Raw genomic sequence first — 16,798 nt, 5'->3', positions numbered from 1 at the left:
AACTCTTGAATAGTAAGTGTTCCTTAAATAAGTCTCTATATTTGTAACAATCATGACCATTTCCTAATATTTGTTAATCCCTACGTACCTTACCAGCTTATTTCTCACATAACCAACCCCTTCCATGTTCATGCCTTGGTTTTGAGTAGAGCTGTCCTAACGACCAGAAGGGAGGGCCCAGTGTTAAACATGAGGATGAACACTGGACGTGGAATGGAAGAGTTCATGAGACTATGGCATTATGGGTGAAAGTGCTTCATGCATTAGGCAGGGTCCTACATGCAAGCAGCATGCAGAAAGTAACATATGAGCCTGGTGAGAAGGCGCTTGCCCAACACCAGGTTGTAGGGGACCTTGAAGGACTCTCACAGCTGACTCACAAGCTTTGTGAGTCTTCTGAAGTGGGACAGAGAAGAGCACAAGTTCTAACAAGCTGTTAGGGTTGGGTCGGGGATGTTCCCAAGTGAGAAAGAACTTCCCTTAGGTAATGTTGAAGTCACACTTGACACTTCTATTCCTATTCTCTCACAACCTACATGTGACCTGTCCAACAAAAGTGCTCAGCTCTACTCCAAGGACACACCAGGAACCTATGCACTGTCTGTCACCCCCACATTAACCCAAACTGCTGCCATGCCGCCCTGGGAGTCTTGCCGTTGTTTTCTCATTGCTTGTGTTGTTTCTGCCCTTGCCATGTTATCATCTGTTATGAAAGACAACAGAATGAAAGTAAGATGAGCCCATGCCTGTGCTGAAAGTCCTCCATTGGCCTCCATCTCAGGATGAAACCAAATCCTGTCTGCGGACACAAGTCTCTACAAAATGTCACCACGTCTTCTACCATGGTCTGCTACTGTCACCTCACTTCACATAGGCCAGTTTCCTAGACATGCCAAGGATGCTCTTGCTCCAGAGCTCTCCTGCTGTAACCATCTTACTCTTGCTTCCTACAACACGATGGTATCATAGACTATGCCTCTCCGGGAAGGCATGGTATTGAACACAGAACTTTTAATATTATGGCAATTGGAAGTTGGGTTGGGGGAGGGGGCGGGGACATGAGGATGAGGTTCTCCCAGCATGGTGAGCACCCGTATAAAAGGAGGTGGGAAAAAGGATTCTTTCTCCCCAGTACCGTAGTGTATGAAGATAAAACCAGTACCACCTGCAAAGCAGAAAAAGAAGATTCATGAGAAATTGGACCTACTGGCTGCTTGCTCTTGGCATTCCCAACTGCCAGAACTATAAGAAACGCTGTTTGTCTTTGAGATACTATTTGCTACAGCAGCCTAGGATGACAAAGATAGATCTCCCTTCTTCCACTGTTTATCTTCTCATTTTCCATATTTTATTCGTTTTCTATTTCTCTCCACCGAAATACAAACTTCATTTTAACATCAATTTTCTTTCCTTTGCGCCTTACTATGTCCCCAGGACACATACACTAATATTTAACAGAGACGGACATAAGCTGATAAGTTGAGTGTAAAGCAGCCTCGTATGATTAATAGGAGGGTAGATAAGCCCTGGAAAAGCTTGGTTGAAGGGACAAAGTTTCCACACACTGAAACCGTTTCACTGCCCCTCCAATGTTTATTTCCCTCAACTTTAATGAAGAGAAAGTGGCCCAGAGCTATTTTGGGGTTTGGTTTTGGTTTTAGCAAAATTTCTTCCCGACTAATAATAATACATGGATGTTGTGTGGCTACACTTTAAATATAGAGATGCATAGAATATATCTGGAAAGGATGTTAGGAATCTCCTACTCCAGCAGCCTGCAGATGCTTCCCACGATATGTGTAACAGGAGGAACACAATTAGCTCCTGATGTAGTCTCTTGTAGGGTCAGTTTCCCACAATAAAACTGAGTTGGATGATTCTTTTTTTTTTCTTTTTGCAATTCTCTGAAAACATAAAACCAATAGAAAAAAATGCTTTGTTGCTTAAATTTCTTCCTTCTAAATATTACTCCTATAATTTTGACACTGTAAATGCTTATCAACTCATAAGCACCAAGGAATATCATAGCAAGAAACAAAGAGATGGAGAGAGAGAGAGAGAGAGAGAGAGAGAGAGAGAGAGAGAGACCCAGAAATGTTTATTATGATGATGAATTGGTCATAGACATGTGGGAAGGATTATAATTACATTTTGTCTATATCTAGGTTTATTTCCTACTAATACAGTATTTCATACCTTCTCTGATGAAGTAAATATAATGTCTGCATGATATCCTATGTAGACATTGTCTTTAATGCATCATATATAGAGAATAAAAGTCTAATTGCTACTTCTTTGATGCCTAGTCCTCTTTAACACCCCAACAGAGAAACATATACTCAACAATTTATGCCTATACAGGGATAAAGATAGAACAGAGATTGAGATAATATCAAACCAATGCCTGGCCCAACCTGAGACCCACCCTGTGGGAGAGAGAGCCAACCCCTAACACTATTAATGATACTCTGCTTTGTTTGAAGACGGGAGCCTAGCATAGCTGACCTCTGAGAGGCTACACCCAGCAGTGGATCCAAACAGATGCAGAGACTCATAGCCAAACATTGGGCCAAGGGTAGAGAGGCTTGTGGGAAAAGTAGAGGAATGGATAAAAGGACCCGCAGGTGACAGGAGCTCCACAAGGAGACCAACAGAGCCAACTAACCAGGGTTCAGCAGGGATCGTGGAGAATGAAGCACTAACCAAGGACCATGCATAGACTGGACCTTGGCCCCCTACACAGATGTAGCCAATGGGCAGCTCAGGCTTCATGTGGGTCCCTGGTGAGTGCCGGGTATCTGTGGCATGGACTCAGTTGCCTGCTTTTTGATCACTATCCCCTGGTAGGGCAGCCTTACCAGGCCACAAGGGAAGAGCATGTGCTCAGTCCTGATGCCTCTTGACGAGCTGTGGTGGGTGGGTAGGGGAACTCCCCCTTTCTGAGGAATAGAGGAGGGATGTTGGAGGAAGAGGAAGAGAGAGTGGGACCAGGAGGAGAGGAAGGATGGGGTAGCATCAGGATGTAAAGTGAATAAGTAAATTACTTATGTTTTAAAAAGAGAGAAAGAAATGAACTTCTCAAAGTTGCACAGTAACTGTAAATATGGGTGACTTGAAAGTGTCTTTTTGAGGTGGGAGTGGTGGCCTTTAATCCCAGCATCGGCAGGCAAATTGCTGTGAGTTCGAGGCCAGCCTGGTCTACAAAGGACAGCCAAGGCTACACAGAGAAACCTTGTCTCGAAAAACAACAACAACAACAACAAAAAAGTGTCCTTCTGCTTACCTACTTATTTCACATATCCAGGTTTCAGATTACTTTATTTTTCAAGTTCTAATTGTGTGTTTTATTATATGAAGAATACTTACTGAAAATCAAAATTCCCTCATCCTTAACTCTTTCTTTTGCCCCAAACAAGTCCATTTTTCAGATCTCTAATGTAAACTTTCCAGAGTCACTCAGAAAAACCAAGCTAAAGGGTGAGATAGATAGATTACATTAGATTAGATTAAAATAGACATATGGAAGATGGTAGGTACAAACATACATAGACGCTGTCCTGGTTTGAATAACAACAGCCCCATAGGTTCACATCTTTGAATACTTGGCCCCAGTCAGCCGGAGTGCTGAGGAAGTATTAGGAGTGGTGGCCCTGTTGGAGGAGATGCATTATTGGCAATGGGCTTTGAGGCTTTCAAAGCCCACACCCACACTCTTCATAGTTGGCCCACTCTGCCTCACAGTGTATCTTGTGATGGAAGCTCTCTGCTCTGATGCCTGTGCTGGGCCTACCTGTACCCGGCTATGGCTCCCATCATGACGGTCATGGACTCACCCTTTGAAACTGTAAGCACCCAATAAAATTTCCCTCCACAAGTTGCCATGGTCATAGTGTCTTATCACAACAACAACAGAAAAGTAAATAAGACACCTACATAGACAAGCACACCTGCATTTACATCGTTATAAGGAATTTATGCAGGCCATTATACAGGGTGAGAAGTCTTGAGAGCTGTAATCGGTTTCCAGACTCCCCGGGCCTAGATCTGGCCTTGCTTAGTAAGTTCTCACAAAGCTCACCTGCCCATGTCACCCCGCACTTCCACGCACTTGTAGTCACACAGCTCTTCAGTGGACCAGGCTGAAGCAAGCTTAACCTCACATCAGACATACACGTAATGAAATAAGTCCGCATGCCAAGGTTACATCACAAAAGCATGTTAATGGCCATGACGGTATCGCCAGAGAACTCAGTTCCCCTCTGGGAGTATTTTCCGATGAGAACCACCTACATGAACTTTAGGACAGGGGATCTAAAAGAATGACTCTAAACGTGCTCTGAGGATTCAAGGATTTTAAAGAAGACATGACTAAAACCTCCACAGACTTAAAAAAAAAGAGATAGGAATAAACACACATGTCATGCCTAGTAAAACAAACAGACAGCTGAATTTAGTGACAAACACTACAGGATTTGAAAACCGAAGCTGGTAGAGATCAAAATACTGGCAAGAACTTAAGTTGAAATGAAGACGGAATTGAAAGCCTCGATAACCCAATTGACTAACTCAAGGAAAAGCCTTACCAGGAGAATGGATCGAGTAGAAGATACAATATTAGGACCTGAAGATAAAGCAGGGAAACTGTACCACTCAAGCAAAATTATCTTTTTTTAAAAAAAATAACTATTTTTACCTTTTTAGTTTGTGTGCGTTGTCCTCTACCTGCGTCTGTGTCTTTGCATCACATGCATACCTGGATATGGGCTCTGTCTGGGAATCAAACCTGGATCCTCTGGACGAGTACCAAACACTTTTAACCACTGAGCCATCTCTCCTACCTTTTACTGAACACATAAAAGGAATATGCAGGGACATTGGGAAACCACTAAAAGACCGAACCTTTGAATTATAGGCAAGAAGGAGAAAAATCTCAGGTCAGGCATAGACCACACCTATTACAGGATCACGGGAGAAACATTTGCAAACTAAGGAAAGACACTCCCATACAGAGACAAGAAGCACACACGACATCAAGTAGATAAGACCAGAGACGAAACTCCCCACAGCACATTATAGTCAAAACACCAAACATACAGAACAAAGAGCACTGAAAGCTGTGATGGGGGGGGGAGGGGGGAGTGGAAGCCACAAGTCACATAGAAGAAAACCCATCAGAATAACAGCTGATTGCTCAATGAAAACTTTGAAAGCAAAGTACACTGGATTCTAAAACACCACAGGCACCAACCTATACTACTGTACTCAGCAAAATTATTCGCCATACTTGAAGGAGAAAGAACAACTCCCTATGATACAAATGGGCTAAAGTAATTCATGTCCCCTAAGCCAGCCCCTCAGAGAATACTGGCAGCCATCCATCAGACTGGAGAGAGAAGTAAACATAGCCAAGAGGCCATAGAAAGAAGCTGAAGCTGAAGTTACTTATACACAAAGCAAAACTGAGAACTCAAGCCAGGGGGGAAAAAAAAGACAGTACTCAACGTATATCTTTCTTTCATTAATAGCTTTAAATGTTGATAACCTTAAAATTCCCAAGCAAAAGATACAGGTTAGATAAATAGATTAAGAAACAAAATCCATCTGTGTGCTTTTGACAAAAAAAAAAAAATGCTCATCTTGTTTTCAGGGATATGTACCACTTTATATGAAAAAATAAAAATGGATAAAAGAGTTCCAAGAATAATGGGCTCAGAACTCGAGCAGATGGCACTATCTTAATATCTGATAAAACAGATTTTTGTTTTTCTTACAGAGAGAAAGCGTTACGGGGTGCTGGGGGAAAGCTCAGTCAATAAAGTATTTGTCGAGTGAGGGCAAGGGCGAGGGCCTGAGTTTGGGTTCTCAGTGCCTGTGAACAAGCTGGTGGAGGCAATGTGGCTGGAATAGCAGCACTGGAGAGGAGCCAAGGCAATGCCTGGGGCTTGCCATCCAGTCAGTCCAACCAATTAAGGAGCTCCAGGCAGCGGAGAAACTAAGTGCTCGGCACTGAAAACATACACACAAGTATCACAATCCAAACTTAACAGGTTGTATTTAGGGCTATACACACACGCATATACACAAGTAGAGACACACTCACACACACATATACACACCCTTATAAAACTTTTATGTAACTTTTTTAACACACAGCAAGAGCCCTGCACACACACACACAGAGTAAGACCTTTGTTTTCATTCCAGGAATCTGACGGCCTGGAGCAGTGACCTTTTCCCTTTGGGACAGTGACCCTTTGGCCCTTCCGCCTTCACTTCCTGTGCTACAGTTATTTCAGAGTAGCCAGTTAGTGACGCTGTGAGCTCAGACTCCACTCAACAGGGAAGAGACATCATCAGCACCTGAGAATAAAGTCCAATTAAATTTCTGTCTCTGGGTTCACTCTTCTGAGCGTCTTGAAGAAGAACAAAAGATCGCCTTGTCCAACACTGAAAATTGAGAGAGATTGTGTGTGTGTGTGTGTGTGTGTGTGTGTGTGTGTGTGTGTGTGTATGAGTGATTGAGAAAGACACCTGACAGTCCCCGCACCCCTCTCTTAACATACACACATGTATGTATACACTTGAATCCATACATGCACACACATGTATACACACCACAAAAGCAGAAAAACTTTGCCGACTACTAAAAATATACAAGAATGATTTCTCAGCCATCTTTCAGATGTAACTACAAACGGTTGACCTTTGAACTGGTTCAAACCCAGGAGACACTGTCTCGTGGGATTTCCTCTGAATCCCTTTTGGTTAAGAGAGAACAAACACAAATTATATAGTTTCCAAACATTACAAAGTTCTGACTTATTTATAAAACATTGGTAATTTTTGTAACACTAACCCCATATCTTGAAAGGCAACAATCGGCTGGATTCAGTATGAGCTTTTCCGCCTACAGGAGGCCTAGTTTCCTGTCCTCCAAGGTATATTCACTCTTCATTCATAAAGGTTAGGCTTTCAGTAGAATCCAATTTTATCTGCATTATTATTTTACTACACTCAAACCTGTTTCTGTCCCCTGGGGTGAAGAGGGAGCCGAAAGTAAAGATGGACCTGAATTGAATGAAAATGAAAAATATCATATTTTAAACTTTTTAAACATCCATGTGCACTTGGGCATGTGCATTATGTGTATCTGTGTGAAAATAATCCAGATGGGTTTTCAGCTTGCTCTATCCAGGCACAATGACTAGTTTACAGATAGCAACCGAAAGCCACTGGCTTCCTGTTTCCTCTGTCAGCCAAAGATATGCACCCCCAAGGCCCCTAATTGGCAGCACACACTCATCTGAGCCTAATGTCTCCAAACTCCCCCATTTCATGAATTCAAAGAAACCCCACAAACCATGTGCTTAAGTGATCCACCATCAAGCGAGTCCCAGCTGATAACTTACCCCACCCATGGGGACTGAGGCTCAGGGACAGGGAGGCAGGGAGTGGCCTGCTTTTCCTTTAAAACATGCTGATTTTCTCCCTGTGTATTTTTCAACAATAATTATGTAACCAGATATCTACAAGTATAGGCACCATGAGTATTTCATTTGTTGAATTAGTGAAGTCTGACCCAATAAAGGTGTAAAACATGTCAAATTAACATAGGTGTTATTTACTCAATCTGGTAAATATGGGTATTTTTTAACTAACTTTGTGCTAAAAGACATTCTGATGAGTAAGGAGAACTCAGTGTTTGTACAAAGGCTGCAGACATTTTTCAAATTCTCATCCCAATTCTACATTTTCATTGACAAGAGCAGATACAAAGTTCGGTTTTATTGTGTTAGCTTTTTCTAGGCCTGTGATGCAGGGCTATTTCATTCATTTCAGAAAGATACAGAACTTTCTAGTATAACCAGACCCAAGGAGTGCCATGTTCTTCTATTTAGAAAGATCTTGAGGCTTATTTTCAGGGATTTCTATAAAAACTTAAAATGGGTTTCACACTTCTTGCTGCTTGAGAACATCTTCCACAGCTGGACCTTAACTCTACAGCAATCTGGACAGGGCCTGCATCCTCTGCCATCTGGTCAGGGCCTGCATCCTCTGCCATCTGGTCAGGGCCTGCATCTTCTATCATCTGGCCAGGGCCTGCATCTTCTGCCATCTGGCCAGAGCCTGGATCTTCGGCCATCCAGCCAGGGCATGCATCCTCTGCCATCTGGTCAGGGCCTGCATCTTCTGCCATCTGGCCAGGGCCTGCATCCTCTGTCATCTGGCCAGAGCCTGGATCTTCGGCCATCTGGCCAGGGCCTGGATCTTTGGCCATCTGGCCAGGGTCTGGATCCTCTGCCATCTGGCCAGGGCCTGCATCCTCTGCCATCTGATCAGGGTCTGCATCCTCTGCCATCTGTCCAGGGCCTGCATCTTCTGCCATCTGTCCAGGGCCTGCATCTTCTGCCATCTGGTCAGGGCCTGCATCCTCTACCATCTGGCCAAGGCCTGCATCTTCTGCCATCTGGTCAGGGCCTGCATCCTCTGCCATCTGTCCAGGGCCTGCATCCTCTGCCATCTGGTCAGGGCCTGCATCCTCTGCCATCTGTCCAGGGCCTGCATCTTCTGCCATCTGGCCAGGGTCTGCATCTTCTGCCATCTGTCCAGGGCCTGCATCCTCTGCCATCTGACCAGGGCCTGCATCCTCTGCCATCTGATCAGGGTCTGCATCTTCTGCCATCTGTCCAGGGTCTGCATCTTCTGCCATCTGTCCAGGGCCTGCATCCTCTGCCATCTGACCAGGGCCTGCATCCTCTGCCATCTGATCAGGGTCTGCATCTTCTGCCATCTGTCCAGGGTCTGCATCTTCTGCCATCTGTCCAGGGCCTGCATCCTCTGCCATCTGTCCAGGGCCTGCATCCTCTGCCATCTGACCAGGGCCTGCATCCTCTGCCATCTGATCAGGGCCTGCATCTTCTGTCATCTGGCCAGGGCCTGCATCTTCTGTCATCTGACCAGGGCCTGCATCCTCTGTCATCTGGTCAGGGCCTGCATCTTCTGCTATCTGGTCAGGGCCTGCATCCTCTGCCATCTGTCCAGGGCCTGCATCTTCTGCTATCTGGCCAGAGCTTGCATCTTCTACCATCTGGCCAGGGCCTGCATCCTCTGCCGTCTGGCCAGGGCAAGCACCTTCTTTCATCTGGTCAGTCATACATCTTCTGCAGTCCATGTCAGAAACCAGAACTGAATATGCAGACTCAATGCACAAGCCCTGCGTAAGGCTGAGAGTCTTAGTTCCTTAAATAAAGGAAAACTATCCTGGTCTACTTTTATTTCCTGAATTTTAAATTTAATCTATGCCAGGATTTGATTGTATTCCCTAACCTTCTTGTGAAATGTTTATATCTATCTACTATTCTTAAAATGTTGCTAAAATGTTCCTAAAGTTAGCTGGCCACGGTAACACAGGCCTTTAGTGCCAGCACTCAGAAGGCAGAGGCAGCTGGATCTCTGTGAGCTCTGGGTCAGCCTGGCCTAGAGTTCCAAAGCCAGTCAGGGTTACAGAGTGAGAACTTACCAAAAAAAAAAAAATTTTTTTTTCTGTAGTAGTCACACAGCCAGAAGTTATTTTCTTCCAGCCACTAGCTTCTGTTTACCTCTCCCTCCCTCCTTGACTTTGGGTGGATCCAGTTTGTTTGATGCTGTAATTCTTGCTCGCCATGACACAGTGGTACCCAACCACCCCACATAAAGTAGAAGCACCAAGCAGAAGCAGTTTACTAAGACCAGCTCTTGAAATTCTCATCAACCAGAAGAGCAGGGTGGCAAGAGCCCTGACCATCTAAGTTAATTCTTCCAGGGTGGAAGGAGAGAATGGAGTCCTGACAGGTGGCCTCTGACCTTCCTGTATGTGTCTGGCATGTGAGCACCCACACTCTTTCACTTACACCATACACACAACAGTAATATATTATTATTATAAATTAACTAACTAAATGGAAAAGAGAAATCCTAACCAAATCTATAATAAATACATTAATATCTCTGTAACTTTACCCATAATTCCCACTTAACTCATGACTCAAGTAAAGGCTAGCAAGGCCGCCATTTTAGAGCCGAGTGTGTTCCTGTTCGGCTGTGTGAGACCTGAGAGTCTCTGTATCGTCTGTGGCCTTATCTCCAACCACGTTCCGGTGCGGGAACTTGGTTTTCTTGTTGAAACTTCACTCACCCCTTACTTCTTTTGTGCCTGCAGATTAATTTATGGTATTTAATTCTGTTGTGCTGTAGTGTGTTCATTCTTTTCTGCTCTTATCTTTAAAGCTCACTGGATTCTAATGACATGGCTGTGCTCAAGAGCTACGGTTTATACTTTGGTGTTGAGATTTCTTCTTGAGGTGACATTGGAAATGTGCTTTAGTGGACAGTGACGCTTTTAAGGAAGACAGATAAGGCAGTATAGATAGACTTTCATTCTTCAAAACCCTTCAAACAAGCAGGGAGGATGGCCAGTCAGGAACGGACCTTAGTTAACATCTGTAGACTTAAGCTTGTAAACACAGAATAGATACTTGACCACTCTCCTGAGAGGGCTTTGAGGCCATTGATCACTTGTACATACAAAGACTACCAGTTGTTTGTCAATGATAGATTCATTGGAGCTGGTTAAACCAAACTATTATCAAATATTTTAAAAGCCGGGCGTGGTGGCACACAGCCTTTTATCCCAGGACTTGGGAGGCAGAGGCAGGTGGATCACTGTGAATTCAAGGCCAGCCTAGTCTACAAAGCAAGTCCAGGACAGCCAAGGCTACACAGTGAGACCCTGTCTCAAAAAAATTTTTTTAAATTATACTTTAGTTGCATAATCAGTGCACTGATTACATCTGGAAACTGGGCGTGGGGGAGGGGGACATGGGGGGTGGAACACATTTTGTTGTGCTCATACAATGATAGCTTTGTAGCAAGACAGAAAGAGCAAAAGAGAGAGAAGAGGAAGAGAGTCAAGTCCTTGTGTTTTGAGGGTTGAGGGTCGGCTCTTACTGTTCTCACTGACCCTCAGCAGCCATTTCAAAACTGCTCTTTTTAATTCACGATCAAAGAGACGTTAAGACTGACGATGGATGATGTGCGCCTTGGGTCTTCTCCTCCCTCATCGTTTGCAGAAGGGTTGCCCACCCCTCACCTTCTCAGTGTCAAGTATGAGGTTTTCAGCTTCCTAAAAACTGGACTGGCTTACTCAGACTGGCTTGAGTGTCCTATCAAGTGCTTTTATTACATTTGGCTTACCCCTGGTTAATAACGAATCAATAAATACATTCACTAATAATGGTTAAAGAATAAACATGTCGTTATTCATTATAATAAAAACTGGGAGAGTCTGAAGTGACCAGCAGAAGATGGCACGAGAAATACATGCCATGAAATATAGTAATCAAAAGTTACCGTGCTAATGCATATTAATATGTAAATGACCAGTTACTATGGTTTATGTCTGTGTGCCAGCACTTGGTAAGTGAAGACAATTGGATCAGAAGTTTAAGGTCATCCTTAGCTAAGTTACAAGCTCAAGGCCAGCCTGGGATACATGCAACCTTGTGTTTAAAAAAAAATTATAAAACCCAGCAATCAGAGAGGCAGTGGCATGTGGATCACTGTGAGTTCAAGGACAGCCTGGTTCAGGACAGCCAAAGCTACAGAGAGAAACCCTGTCTTAAAACAGACAAACAAAAATATTATAGTAGTAAACTTCTATAGTGGAAAAATGGATTCAAAGAACATAGTATACAGAGTGTAACTATATTTTTATAAATATACATATTGAACAAATAAGATTTAAAGATTATAATTGTGACTAATAGTTACTATCATTTGATGTCATGTCTACAATTCATTTCATTAGATAATTTTTATATTTATATTGAACATAAACCTCTTTCTCAGAAGAAGAAGAACGAATATTATTGACGTAAACATTTTGTTAGAAAATTGACTAATTAATCCTGACTCATTCAATAAGATAATGCAAAAATGTTCCACTGCTTATCTTTCTGGCCGATCCACATAGTTACAAAGTTAAATAAATCAAGACGTATACTTTTCAGCTTCAGCCAGTGGTTCTCAAAATACTAATGAACTCTATACCCCATTTCTAAACGCCAAGTGCAAGCTGGCTGGACTCTTCTGGCATGGTGTCAAGCTCTGAGTGCACACCAAATTCACCTGGTTGCTTCTTTCATCACTGCAGTTTGTACAGCGTGAGTTAGAAACTGGAAAACAGTTGGCTCATACATTTTTTACTTGAGTTAATTAGATCAAATTTGTTGCTGAAAGTTTTTTTTTCCCCTCCAATTAGGAAGAGCTATTTACTAATGACTCTGAAGCGGAGAATGTCTCCTAACAGGCCTGGATGCTATGACGACGGCTTCCACATTTAGATTTAGTCAAAAGATAGAGAAACCACAGCTGGAAAGAGGAGTTCAGCATTCTCATAGCAGTCCACTAATTGGAAAACAGAGGAGGGAGGGAGAAAGGGAGAAACGGAGGGTAGGGAGGGAGGGCAGCCATGGTGGAAGGAGAATCTAGATGCATTTCAATGGACTGTTACTAACCTGTTCTTGACAGTTGACAAATACCTGCTAGAAACAAGCATGTAATGTGTACAACCACAAATTCTTCTTACCATGGACAAAACGATCCAATGTCTTACCAATCCCCTTCATTTCCGGGGCAAATGTGGGGCTGTTGCTTCAAGTCCCCACCTTTGATCACTCTTTGCATTGCGAGGTCCAGGAGACAGAAAAACAAGAACGAGAAAGGCATGGCTGCTTGACGCCCATGCTCTCCTTTCTCATGCAGCGTCTGCGCACTCACGTCCAGACGCAGGTTTACCTCGCCTCTACAGATAGATATCCTTCAATGTGTCACTATGTCTTTTTAAAAAGAATTTAAAAAAATTTTTTGTGTGTGTTTGTGTGTCTGTGTGTATGCCACATGTATGTAGATATCTGTAAGAGTCAGGGGGAAAGTTTCAGATCCCCTGGAGCTGAAGTTATAAGCGGTTTCCATCTGCCCTGCATGGATGCTGGGGAGGAAGTCTGGCTCCTCTGTAAGAGCAACTAGCTAGTGCTCTTAACCACTTAGCCATCTCTCCCACATCAATTAGTTATTTTCTTTTTCTCATGACACTTTTATTTATGATCTGTATACGTACACCAGTATTCGTGAGCAAAGATGTACACAGTCTTTCAGGATGATGAATGGGAAGTGTGTGGCGGAAGGACATTGTCAGTAGCTCTTGTTCATAACCTCTGCTTGAAAGATCCTTACGACTGTCCCAAGGACTGCCCTTCAAACAGTGTATTATGAGTCATTTGTCAGAAGGGTCTTCTTTCACTCTCCCAATGGTGGCCACTGCGACTCTATTGTAATTATATATGCTTATATTTATTCCTGTGTGATGTTTTCTTATTCGCTTATAATTTATTGTTCATCCTCTCTCAACTCAGTCCATCAAAAAAAAAAAAAAGAGTTTCGTGAGGACAGGACGTTCTTTAACTCATTAGTTAAGTTGCTGAGTGGGCTGCACAGGAAGTGCTGAAGATTAAGCATGTGTTCCAATTCCCTTACCTAAGAGCCAGAGTCACTAAACTACCTGGTTGGTCTTCAGGCGTCCATGCGACTAATCCTTCTTTCTCCCCATCCCGCCATTTACTTGTCACACCAGTGGTTCTCAACCCTCCTGATGCTGAGACCACCTTTAATACAGTTCTTCATACTGTGGTAACTTTTTGTTGCTGCTTCATAGCTGTATTTTTTGCTACTGTTGTGAATAATAATGTAAATATCTGATACGCAGAATTCTGATATGCAATTCCTGTGAAAGGGTTGTTCGACCCCCAGAGGGCTGCTGACTCATAGGCTGAAAACCACAGTTGCTACCAAGAAGAGACTTGATACCCCATGAGCATATGCAGGGGGAGGAGGTCCCCCTCAGTCACAGTCATAGGGGAGGGGAGTAAGGGGAAAACGGGAGGGAGGGAGGAATGGGAGGATACAAGGGATGAGATAACAACTGAGATGTAATATGAATAAATTAATAAACTATATTAAAAAAAAAGAAAATCACAGTTGAATACATACTCAGTGTCAGCAGGAAGTTAGACATAATGGGTTGGTTTTGTTAACCAACAGTACAGAATCCATAACTCCATTACATGTACAACAGTAAACAAACTCACATTTTAAATGCTGATCATAAACAAATATTCCAAAAGGACAATATGACTTCATAAATTACCGAGCTTAAGGGTTTTTAAATACATGCTCCTGAAGTTTGCAACATTGCTAAAATATTACATTGCTCCTTGATGGTTCAAACCTAGCAGATATTGTGTTAGAAGGCATGGAGTAGATGATAAAGCTCATGAATCTTGATTATTAAAACTATACCTAAATAAACTGTGAATGTGAGTATTTAAGAACAAAGCTTTCCTGGGAGTGTATAAAACTCAGTCTCTGTGGCTGAAAGTTGTCACAACAAAGCCTTAAATTGTCTTCTTTTTTAAATTTGGCATCGGCAATTTTATCTGAAAGGTCATTGAATTTCCTGTAAGTGCAGCTCTGTGGACATTCAGTGGTCGCCAGCTATTCAGTGTCATGCTGTATTTCAACAAAAGCCGATACGTCCTGTGTGACAGGAAAAGGGATGGAGGACCTTGTGTATCGAACTTCCAGAAACCCTTGTTTATAAGGCTCAGTTTTTGTGTCATGGTGTGGAAATCCAGAAATTTCTGAGCAGGTCATGGCTTTTTTTTTCCAGGAATGTTATCGTCATAGAACATACTAATATTTCTTTCCTCTTACAAATATGTAAACAAGTAGCTGGTAGCCACACCAGCATGAAAGAAAATTAAATAAAAGGAGATTTTTCATATTGAGTAATAAATATTATAACATCTGTATATAGTAAGAATGCATATAGTCATTACTTCATACATATTAATATTAGTATTAATGTATGCACATATTATTCCTAAGGATCAGGATATTGAAACACAAGTTTTCCTCATGGCTCTTTTCTAAAGAGTTTTGAGCTCCCTAAATAACAGAAGAGAGAGATCCTAATGCTAAACAGATTTAAATGCTTTATGAATATTAATATCAACATATGCACATGCTTGGTAGTTTTAAGTCAGAAACGACAATAAGACAAGGGCGTTCTTTCCTTTACATCCTCTTCCTATCAACAAGGCCTGTGTCCCTGGCCATCTGCCCTGCTGTCCCTTGGCCCTGTCCTTGGGGTCTAGCCTTGTTTTTTGTTTTGTTTTTTATCAGCTCACCCAAAAGAAATGGAAGTATTATTTTATATTCCCCTTGACCCGAGATATTTCCGAAATAAAACTGAAACAAAAACTGAATAGTTCCAGCTCGGACCAGTGTGTGAGAGCATTTCTGAATCCTTCTGACTTAGCCACACTGAGGACATCCCGACATCGTCTTAGCAGAATATGGTCCCTCCACGAGAGCAAATCCCTACCAGCCTCGGTTTATGTGTCTCACGAAGATAGCAGCGCTCACGTCCCACTCTAGCCCACTCTAGGGTCTTTGTGCAGCACCCGACGCCTGCCCCCAACACTTGTAAAGGGGTGCAGAGTCTGTACTAGTAGAAGAACCATGAGAACCCCTAAAGATGAAGGTATTCCAGCTGGGATGTTATGATACCGTATAGTTTCTGACAGATAATTTTGGAGACACTGTCATGACGTAGCAGAATTAAGCCACGGCCGGTTCTGTAGCCAAGTAGTCCGCTGCCTATATTTCCTGTTTGTGACCTTCAAATATTTTAAAGAATGATTTTGTGATTTTTTTTTCTTCTTCAGTTTTATTGATACAGTTTCAACAAAAGGAAAAACAAGTAGCTATAGAAGGACATAGTATAGTAATAATAATTATTTACAGAGACATTGTATAGTAATAATAATTATTTACAAGGACATCTTATAGTAATAAGAGTCACTTACTGCTTCTGAATATTCTCCATCTTCTGGTAGCATTCTGAAAGCTGCTCAGTGGAGTAACTTTGGATCATCAGCATTGTTTGGCGGAATACAGAAGTGAATTCCCTATGTGGGCCACAATATGTCCGTTGACCTTCAAGGAAGGTGCATTCAAGCATCTTTAAAATAGGAAAAAAACAAATTCACAGGGGTTTAATAATGGTAAAGTATTTTCATGTTACCTCATGTTTATATGATGCCAAATAAATGTTCTTTCAGAGACAATTTCAGAGCCTTTTGGCGAGATGGTTTCTTGACATGAGAACAAAAGCTTTTACACAAATGTAACTAAGAAAAGTTTATTTTAAGGACATATCGGAGAGGATAGGGTGAACGTATCAAGCATTCATCAAGATCCAGAGGCAGAATTTGATTTTAAAATGTGTTCATTTTATAGAATCATTTTTATTGAGACATTGTCAGAGATCTGGACAAGTGAGCTTCGACCCAAATCGAGTCTTGTCTAGCTGCTGAATGAGACGCACAGCCAATGCTCTGCTACTGTCTGTCTCAGGATGTGGGCCAAGCTGTCCACGGAATCCTGACCTCACTGAGTTCACTGAGAGGGCTGTGGCTCCACGGAGGTGAGGGGCTACAGCGGAGCTGGGGTTTCAGGGATGTGAACTCATCCATAGCGCTGTACAGGAGCCTTCAGGAAATCTTTCCCTTAAAGGTGACTTCTATCCTGACTCACCTCGCAATGAACTCTGGGTCATGATGATCTTGAGTTTAGAGGGACCAGTTAGGACGCACTCATCCTTACAGCTGCACTGCCAGCATTCTGAGATGTGGTAGAT

At 42.6% G+C, this 16,798-nt stretch overlaps 1 long non-coding RNA gene across 2 annotated transcripts in view; it reads right to left on the bottom strand.

Moving 5' to 3' along the window:
- LOC311608992 overlaps positions 1-16,082 on the bottom strand; it is a 63,297-nt gene extending 47,215 nt beyond the window's left edge. For both annotated transcript variants that reach the window (XR_014783217.1, XR_014783218.1), the window contains exon 1: positions 15,966-16,082. This is a non-coding gene — a long non-coding RNA (uncharacterized lncRNA). The remainder of the gene's footprint in view (positions 1-15,965) is intronic.
- Positions 16,083-16,798: the final 716 nt, after the last annotated feature.

This window comes from Acomys minous (genome assembly GCF_964271855.1).
Source record: "Acomys minous genome assembly, chromosome: 11".
NCBI lineage: Eukaryota > Metazoa > Chordata > Mammalia > Rodentia > Muridae > Acomys > Acomys minous.
The sequence above is the reverse complement of the archived record's forward strand: the minus strand, read 5'-3'. Positions and strand labels throughout refer to the sequence as shown.